The 9,384-nt window shown below is 59.0% G+C and overlaps 1 long non-coding RNA gene across 5 annotated transcripts; it reads right to left on the reverse strand.

Annotated features, from left to right (window-relative positions):
• Positions 1 to 725: 725 nt before the first annotated feature.
• LOC117801813 lies at positions 726 to 9,117 on the reverse strand. 5 transcript variants are annotated; one of them, XR_004624530.1, is made up of 5 exons: positions 4,914 to 9,113; positions 3,574 to 4,609; positions 2,712 to 3,345; positions 1,863 to 2,315; positions 726 to 1,284 (listed from the first exon to the last, which is right to left on the reverse strand). It is a non-coding gene; the product is annotated as an uncharacterized LOC117801813 (long non-coding RNA). The 5 variants fall into 5 exon arrangements; XR_004624531.1 differs by lacking the exons at positions 726 to 1,284; positions 1,863 to 2,315 and having other exon boundaries at positions 2,359 to 3,345; positions 3,574 to 3,747; positions 4,498 to 4,609; positions 4,914 to 9,117; XR_004624529.1 differs by lacking the exons at positions 726 to 1,284; positions 1,863 to 2,315 and having other exon boundaries at positions 2,359 to 3,345; positions 4,914 to 5,597; positions 8,681 to 9,114.
• Positions 9,118 to 9,384: the final 267 nt, after the last annotated feature.

Here is a 9,384-nt window from a genome sequence, read left to right on the forward strand (position 1 = left end):
TCTGAGCCCCTCTCATCAATAAGTCATTGGCAGGACGCTTCATTCCTCCCCAGGGAGCAGCCAGGGGCCGCCGTGCCCTGCACGGGCTTTGTTGGGGCCGCTCTCAGAAGATCAAATGTGGGACTCCTAGGTGACCCCGAAATTCCCCTCCCAGCGAAAGTGAAGAACAGAACCGAAAACCTAGATCCACACGCGTGTTGGCAGCGGCACGACTCGCGGATGGGAAGGGGACTCGTGGGGGCCGGGGGTTGGGGGAGGGGGGACCGGGTGCTTTTGGGGTGACAGGGTGTTCTGAAGTTAAGAGTAGCGATGGCTGCCCCACGGTGACTGCACTGGAGACCATTGGATCGGACTATTTATTTTTTCTGCATGATTTAAAGTGTCTCTCAGTTGGTGGAATTTGGGACTCTTCCTCTCAGGGTTGTGAGTTCAAGCCCCACGTTGGGTGTAGAGATGACTTAAAGATAAAATCTTTTTTCTAAAAAAGTATATCTTTGGAACACCTGGGCAGGTCAGTAGGCTAAGCGTCTGCCTTCAGCTCAGGTCATGATCCAGGGTCCTGGGATCGAGTCCCAAGGCAGGCTCCCTGCTCAACAGGGATCTGCTTCTCTCTCTCTCTCTCTCTCTCTCTCTCTCTCTCTCTGCAGCTCCCCCTGCTGGTGCTCTTGCTCTCTCTCTCTCAAATAAATAAATCTTTTAAAAAATAAAATAAATAAAAATAAAAATTAATATCTTTACTAGTTTTTATACAAATTAATTTATACAACATAGAAGGGTATGATAAAAAATGTCTGTTTGACACATGAAGAAATGCTCCACATCACTCAGCTCAGGGAAACACAATCAAGACCACACTGAGGTCCCACCTCACACCAGTCAGAACGGCCAAAATCAGCAAGTCAGGAAACGACGGATGTGGGTGAGGATGTGCAGAAAGGGGGACCTCCTACCCAGTTGGCGGGAACACGAGCTGGCGCAGCCGCTCCGGAGAACGGCGTGGAGGGTCCTCAGGACGTTAGCAGCAGAGCGACCCTATGACCCAGCAACTGCACTACTGGGGGTTTACCCCAAAGATACAGATGCAGTGACCCGAAGGGGCACGTGCACCCCATGTTCACAGCAGCGATGTCCACAGTAGCCACACGGTGGAAGGAGCCGAGATGTCCGCCGACAGGAATGGATAAAGATGATGTGGTCCATATATACAATGCAATATTCCTCAGCCACCAGGAAGGATGGATACCCACCACTTACATCCAGGTGGATGGGACTAGAGGGATTATGCTGAGTGAAGAAAGTCAAGCAGAGAAAGACAATTATCATATGACCTCACTCATGTGGAATTTAAGAAACAAAACAGGATCATAGGGGAAGAGAGGAAAAAATAAAGCAAGACAAAATCAGAGAGGAAGACAAACCATAAGAAACTCTTTTTTTTTTTTTGAGTTTTTATTTATTTATTTGTCAGAGAGAGACAGAGCGCACAAGCCGGGGGAGGGGCAGAGGGAGAAGCTGACCCCCACTGAGCAGGGAGCCCGGCGCGGGGCTCGATCCCAGGACCCTGAGATCAGGACCTGAACTGAAGGCAGACGCTTCACCGACTGAGCCCCCCAGGCGCCCCCACCATAAGAGACTCTTAACCATAGGGGACAAACTGAGGGTTGCTGGAGGGAATGGGGGATGGGGGGATGGGGTAACTGGGTGACGGGCGCTAAGGAGAGCACAGGATGGAATGAGCCCTGGGTGTTACGTAAGACTGATGAATCACTGACCACTACCTCTGAAACCAATAATACACTATATGTTAATTAATTGAATTTTAATTAAATAAAACTAAATTTTAAAAAAATGTTCCGACTCACCATTTCACACAAGGCCCTCTATCCTCCTCTCCAGGAGCAAACGCGTTTGGTTCCACGCGGTCCCCCAGCGTTGTTGAGGTATGACCGACAGGCAAGAGCCGATGTGTTCAAGGTGCAAACTACCACGTCTGACCTTTGCGCATCGTGGGGACGGGTCAGCACGGTCAAGCTAGTGAACCACACGTCGTGTGGGTACCTTGGGCGCCGCGAGAGCACCCCGCGAAGGTCAGGTGCAGAGTCCCCGGAAGCCATGCACCTTGGGGCTGAGGGCTTGCACCCTCCGATGGAATGTCTCGGGAGACCACCCTCTCGTCCCTGGTCCTCGTAGGCCGAAGGGCAAGTGGGGTCTTGGACTGTCTCCGTCGGACTCAGCTCTCGGAGCATGACGCCCTCCATGGCCGCCCACGGTGCCACAGATCATCGGATTTCCTTTTTCTTCTTCTTTTTAAATGGCTTTATTTATTTGACAGAGAGCGAGCGCGCGTACAAGCGGGGGGAGGGGCAGAGGCAGAGGGAGAAGCAGGCTCCCCACCATGCGGGGAGCCCGACCCAGGGACTCCATCCCAGGACCCCGGGATCATGACCTGAGCTGAAGGCAGACGCCCAACCGGCTGAGCCACCAGGGCGTCCCTAGACAAAGTAATCTCCACAGCCCACATGGGGCTCCTGCTCACACCCCACGATGGTGAGTCGCAGGCCCCCTGGACGGAGCGGCTGGCCAGGCATCCCGAGATGTTATTGTTTGAGCAGCTCAGGGTCACAGAAACCCTGAGTGGAAGTTGCAGTGTGTTCCCTCCCATCTCCCCTCACACCGGTGTCCCTCCATCGTCAGGGAGCTCAGTGTGGTACCTGGTACGTTCGTGACAGCTGACACACCGACACTGGGACATTATTACCGACAGGCCGCAGGTGACACCGGGGCTGTCGGTGCCGCACGCCCTGTGGGTTTGGACGAATGTCACGGACACCGATCCGCCATCACAGCGTGGCACCGAGTCGTTCCGGCCCTACCGACCCTCCGTGCTCGGCCCCATCAGCGCCCCCCACCCCGGCCACCGCAGGCCTTTTTACCGCCTCCGCCGTTCTGCCTTTTCCAGAACGTCCTAGACTTGGAACCACGGGGTGTGTGGCCTTCTCCGCCCGGCCACTCTCACTTAGGGACGTGTCTGCCTGGGTCCGTGGCTCGTGTCCAGTGCTCACCCGCTGAAGGGCATCTCGCTTGCTCCCGGAGACGAACGAAGCTGATATAAACATGTGTGGGTTTGTGCGTGGGCGTCACTCACCTGTTCAGAGCTCCGGCCACTCATTGAATTCTGAATCCATGCCACCAGGGCAGGTCCCGCGGCCCCCTGCTCCCGCTGTGCCTGGACTGAACGCGGCTGGAAGTCAGGGTGGCGCATCTGTTGCTTGGAATCCTGCCACCTCTGAGGAGCAAGTGGCTGACTCTGACCCGCAGCCTCAGTTTCCCCAGCTGCAATGAAGCCTGGAGGGGAGCGTCAAAGAGGCTGCCTGGGCTCCTGCAGGCCTGACAGGGAGGAGACACCCCCAGCACCTCCCTCCCCTCCCCCTCCCCCTCCCCCTCCAACTACAGAGGAGCAGTTACGGCCCCTGTTTCCTTGTTTCCCGGGACACAAACCTATGACCCAGGATAGGCCCCACTGCACAGCCTGGCAGGTTTTTCCAGCCCATGGAGTCCAAGGTGGTAACTCACCGTGGGGCTGCCCCAACTTGTCCAACTTTCCCTATTTCCCTCCCGGGCACCAGGCTCTCAAGTAATGAAGGTACAGCACGTGGTCTAACACGTGCAGGGTCGCCCCGACTCTGCCCCAGCCAGAGGCCCACGGCCAGGGTCATCCACGGCATCCGCGGCAGGGGCAGCTGGTCACTGGTGGGAAGGACAGTGAGACGGTGAGCCAGGTGCTCCTCCGTCAGCTCAGGCAGGGAGAGTCGCCCCTGTCCCTGGTGGACACTGGTGGAGACGCGTGTGCCAACACTAGCGTGTGACCGTTCACGGCAGCCACAGGGGCGCAGACACCCCAGGGCCCATCCAACGCTGGACGACACACACGCGTGTCCACCCACACGCAGGAGTGACCCTCGACCGCGGACAGGAGCAAGGACGGACCCCAGCCCCCGACGCTCAGGGAGACCAGACGCAGAAGGCCCCGCGGCGTGAGTCCACGTGTGTGACACGTCCAGAACAGGCTCCTCCACGGACAGGGAGGGGGCTCATGGGGCGGGGGGGTCTGGGGGAGGTAGGGAGTGATGGCTAATGCGGGCGGGGTTGCTTTTGGGGAGAAGGAACGTTTCGGAGCTAGATAGAGGCGTGGGTTGCACGATACAGTCAAGGTACCGCATGCGACTGGACTGTTCACTTAAAATGGTTAATTCTACATTATGCGAACTTCCCCCCAACTTAGGAGAACACAGGAAGCCTGCCCGGAGCACCCTTCCTCCTCGATTGGGCCATGCTGATGGTCACTCGCTGGGACCGCCGGTGTGCAGCTCTGGGCCGGGCTGACAGAGGGGCCACAGGCGCGGACAGAGGCCCCATTCTCCAGTTTCCCAAGAACAAGCTCATCCCAACAAGCCTGACTGAGTTTTGCGGGCTTGCGTGGAGCCCTGACGGTGTTACCTGCCCGGAGGAGGTCAGGGTCACACGGCCGGGGCTTGCGCACCTGCGCAGTCCAACAGCAGCACCCCGAGGTCAAGGGTTCCCCGAGGACCTGGCCCCTGAAATCTGAACTCTGCAAGGGGCGACCACGTCCCTATCTTAGAGACGCCATCAGGGTCTGGAGGTAAAACAGCTCCCACCATCTCTGCCCCTCCACGGGACCCCTTCCTGGAACCCACCCTCGCGGGACCCCGCCCCAGGACCCCCTCTCTGTGGCACCCCTCCCCAGGACCCCCGCCCACAACCCCTTCCCTGGAAGCCTCCCGCGGGACCCCCCCTTCTGCAGGACCTCTCCCCAGAACCCTCCCCCCGCAGGAACCCCCCTTGCATGAGACCCCTCCCCGGGCAGTCTGTGTCTCTCTGAAGGGTGCGCTTACCCTGTGCTGGGCCCTGGGACGCTCAGTGACAGGCGTTGGAGGCTACTGGGCTCGGTGGCACCCGCCGGGGACCTCAGGACGGCGTGTAGAGGGCACGACGGGGTCACTCATGCCAGGCAGGGATGCCAGCAGCCGAGGGCACCGCGGCCGAGAACACACAGACTGATAACCAGCCAGGCTGGCAAAGGCCCAAGACTGATCCAATCCCTTCAAAAGGGGAGGCTTTGCCACACACTCTCAGACTCTCCATGCTGACCCCTCCCCGTCCCCGTCCGACCGCATCCGAGAAGCCTCTGCCCACCAGCCTCGGAGCAGAGCAGACACAGCTGACCCGGCCCGACCCGGCCGCCCTCGCCCGCGCACTGGTGGAAGGACTTCGTGTCTGGTTCGCCCCCTTCCTCCCCTGTGCTATCCTGTTCGTTGTGCGACTTTGTCTGGTGCTGTGCCCTGTGTGAAATGCGCCACAAAATGTCCCTGAGTTTGGAATCCTGAAGCTGCTTCACCATGACGTTGACCTCGGGGCGCCTGGGTGAACCTGGGGCACCTGGGGGGCTCAGCCTGTGATGCGTCTGCTTCCCCTCGGGTCATGATCCAGGGTCCTGGGTTCCAGCCCCGCGTCCGGCTCCCTGCTCAGCGGGGCCTGCTTCTCCCTCTGCTGCTCCCCTGCCTGTGCTCTGTCCCTCTCTGTCAAATAAATAAAGTCTGTAAGAAAAAACGATGATGTTAACCTTGCTTTACGACTGAACAAAGTGGACATTGAGGAAAGACACAACTGGCGTGTGTGCGAGACGCTCAGGGAGTGAGTCCAGCACCTGCCTCAGTTTCCTTGCCAGGGAGGCTGGATGCGGGCACAGGCATCCACGCGGTGTCCCCTCCCCTGGACCCAGGCCCCAATGTCCGCCAGAGCTCAGCCTGGCCTGCAAGCTGTAGCCACTATACACAGCAGGGCTGGTGGGGCGTGGGTCCCGCGTGGCCAGGGTGCACTTGCAGGCCTGGGGGCTTGTGGCTAGCTGCACGCACCCCAAGGAAAGATAAGCCTCTGTGTGGGTGTCTGGGGGTGGGGGTGTAGCCTGGAGGGTGCTGGAATGTTCTGTGCCCTGGCCAGGCGCTGGTTCTAAGACTGTCACAAAGTCCCAGCAGAATCGGGAAGGAAAAGGAATTCCTGGCCCTCTAATTTAAAACAAACAAACAAACAATGTGGGAAGGAGAGGAGGAATGCCAGGCATGTGGGCCGGTTTCCCTCCTGTGGGGACTCCAGGGCCCACCCAGGCTCCCTCCAGCCTCTCTGTGCTCCATGCCCAGGAACAAAGAAAATTATTAACGACAAAGCAATCAAAATGGCCCAAACCCTCGTTCTGGCCCCCTTCCATTCCCGCTGCGAGTCCTTGATTAGAAATGATCGCGGGCAAGGCTGAGCACCGTGAGCAAGGGGGCGTCCTCGTCAGGGGAGTTCGGGGGTCTGGGCGGGAGGTCCTCGCGGTTTGAACTCCGCACCGTCTGGGGTGTAAACAAACCCCCATGGAAGGTTCCAGAGACAAGTGTCACAGGAAGAAATAACCATGAACTCTGCAGGGTGTTGGAGAAACACGGGCATTTTAAAAATCTTGTCTCTGGAGCCTTGGTCTGGTTGCGTCCCAGCTCTGTCCATGGGCTCTTCCGGAACCCACACAATATCTGGAAATGACACAAGAACATTCCGGAGGCCAGAAGCTGTGCTTTGGAGATAAACACGAACGTCTCAGGCTGTTCGTTTGTATTGTTGGGACCTATTTTATCTTCAGCAAAAAGGAAGTCGCCGAGAAAACAGGAGGGGACAGAAGCTGAATGACGGGGCCTGCACCTGCCCACCTGAGTCTAGAATTTTCTGCCAGGAGAACGTCTGGGAATTTGAACCCTGTTGGCTGGACACAGAAGCTTGGGGTGGGAGGCAAAATTTAGCTTTCTTTAAAAAAATAAGGACGTTGGGTTTTAGGGAAAGAAAGACTGTCACCTCAGTCCTTCTGGGTTTTTCTCCTTGTTGGCTGAGCTTTGCTGTTCAGATAGGAAGGCTCTTGGCTGTCGGGATGGCTGGAGGGAGGGGCCAAGGACCAGACAGGTGGCAGGGCCCAGGCCGTCTGTGCTGGGGATGGCCCCTGTGGAATGTGGGGCTGGGGCCAGCCAGAAACGTGTGTTCACTGACCGGCGCCCAGGTTCAGGGCTGGCCACTGCCTGAGGCCCCCAGCAAGTCGTGAGCGCACGCAGAGAAGCCAGGTCAGGTGGCGAGTGTGAGGGGCTCGGGCAGGAGGTGCGCCTCCAGCGAGACGAGGGCATGTGGCAGCCACGGCCCTGGGCTCCCACGTGGCAGGTGAACCAGAAGGAAGAGGTGCGGCTGTCAGAAACCAGGTTAAAGATGGTGTTTTCAGAGCCTCCGTGTGGGGAGACGGAAGGTTCTGGAGACAGACGGCGGGGAAGGCTGTGGGACAGTGCACGTGTGCTTGGTGCCCCTGAGCTGTGTGCTTGCGGAACTGTTAAAGGGACACATTCCACAGTATGTGTATTTTGCCACCATTTCCTTTAAAAAATGATGTTTCAGAGGGAATTTTAAGATCCTCCAGGAAGTTTCAGGACACCAAATGGGCCTAAGGGGGCACGGAGGGCCCTCTTACGAGGAAGCAGAGTAAAGCTACAAAGAGCAGGTTTAAAACCCCGCTCCAGGTGATAAGACTCGAAACTCCAGCCGTGGTCACCTCCGGGCTGACGGCCGGATGTCGTCTCCTCCTCTGCGCAACTCCGTGTTTAAATGCTTTCTGGTTGAGCCTGGGGCCGGATCAGGGCGAAATGGATACGAACGGCTCCAGGGCTCGTTCTAAAACCCAGGGGAAGAGAGACGTGTCCAGGAAGCCCAACGGTCAGGGGTCTTCTGGGACACCTGGTAATTTTTAGCCACGGCTTGAGGGATGCTGGGGGACCCCGGTTCCGTGTGTGCGGTATGCACACGGTATACCGGTGAGCAGGTGCCCTCGTCTTCCAGACAGGACGAGCGCATACAGGCCCATTCGGCCTGGAAGACCTCTGATGCCAAAGGCGGGTCTTGCCGGCCGGGGCCGTTTCAGCTGCTCTCCCGTTGTCCTCTCTGCGGCTGTCTAATCTCATAACGAGCACTGGATGTACATAGATTTTAAGACAAAATATGGACAAAATGCCTGGGGAATGACAAGAAGCCCCGTCCCCATCAGCTGTCACGCCCCCCCCCAAGGCTCCGGTGCCCGCGAGCCCCCTTCCCGTCCGTGGACGAAGCCGTTCTGGACGTGTCACACACGTGGAACCACACGCCTCCCGTGACTGGGTCGTACGGTGGCTCAGTGTTTGCTCTTTAGGGGAACAGAGGCTGCTTTTCCCATCCTGCCGGGCAGGGATGGGGGTTCCAGCCTCCGCCTCCTGGCCCCACGTGGGACCTGCCCTCGTGGGTTTGCAGCACCAGCTCACGGTGGGTTCAATTAGCGTTTCCCCGACAGGTGAGCCCCTTCCGAGGGGTGTTTGTTGTGGGTGCAGAGATGTCTGTTGAGAGCTGCACAGGAATTTGAAGACGGTGGCCCTTCCCCTCCCTCCGAATCCCCTGGCCTCTCAGGCAGCCGTGGGCAGACGCGCTGACGGGTGCAGGACGGGCCTTCATCAAACCCCCCATGGGTGAGCCCCCAGCCAGCCCCCGCCCCTCGGCCCATCCGAACAACAGCAGATAGTGACATGGCGTCTCGGCTCCAGGAAGGGCCGGCCTCGGCATCGCTCACCTGCAGGCGCACTCAGACCAAGAGGGGGGCCGGGCGCTGCTCTGGGCCCAGGCAGGTGGCCCTCAGGCCACGGGAGCCGCTGCCCGCGACGCGACGGGAGATCAGGTGTCTGTTTCCCACTGTGAACTCTTGATGCTGCGTTGTCTCCAGTGAGCCTCGGCGTCTCCGGTTTCATCCGTTACCTACTATGAAACCCAAGGCCGCTCTGCCTCCTGCCCTAGAGCCCCACAGGCCCGCCTGGGGTGGGAGGACGTTCCTTCCCCTGTGCCCGGATCCTTCCAGAAGTAGCTTCCGACCAGGCCCCCAGGTCCCCCGATGTGGAGGCCCAACTTCCGGGGCACGAAACCATAGAGGACGCTGGGGGTTTAGTTTAACTCAGCCGGCACGGGGCAGGTTGCTCTGGGGGCCGTCTGGACGCTGTGGGGGCCGGGCAGCATCCGCCGTGCCCGTGCCCAGCACCCCAGTGTGACGACACAGACGTCCCCAACCCCGGCCAGTGGGCGTGGAGCCGGCTTCGGCTCCGTTGGGCCCTTTGAGAGCAGGCCTCATGCCCGGAGCGATGGGAGCCACGGTGTCGCCGCAGAGGGTCACAGAGCGCCAGGCCGGGCACGGGGTCTCCTCCCCTCTGTGCCCGTGACCCTGTGGACAGGCAGGTGGCCTTGGGATCGCTTACAGCCCGGCTCAGGTTCCGTCCCCATACTCGA

The sequence above is a fragment of the Ailuropoda melanoleuca genome, chromosome 4 (genome assembly GCF_002007445.2).
Source record: "Ailuropoda melanoleuca isolate Jingjing chromosome 4, ASM200744v2, whole genome shotgun sequence".
Classification (NCBI taxonomy): domain Eukaryota; kingdom Metazoa; phylum Chordata; class Mammalia; order Carnivora; family Ursidae; genus Ailuropoda; species Ailuropoda melanoleuca.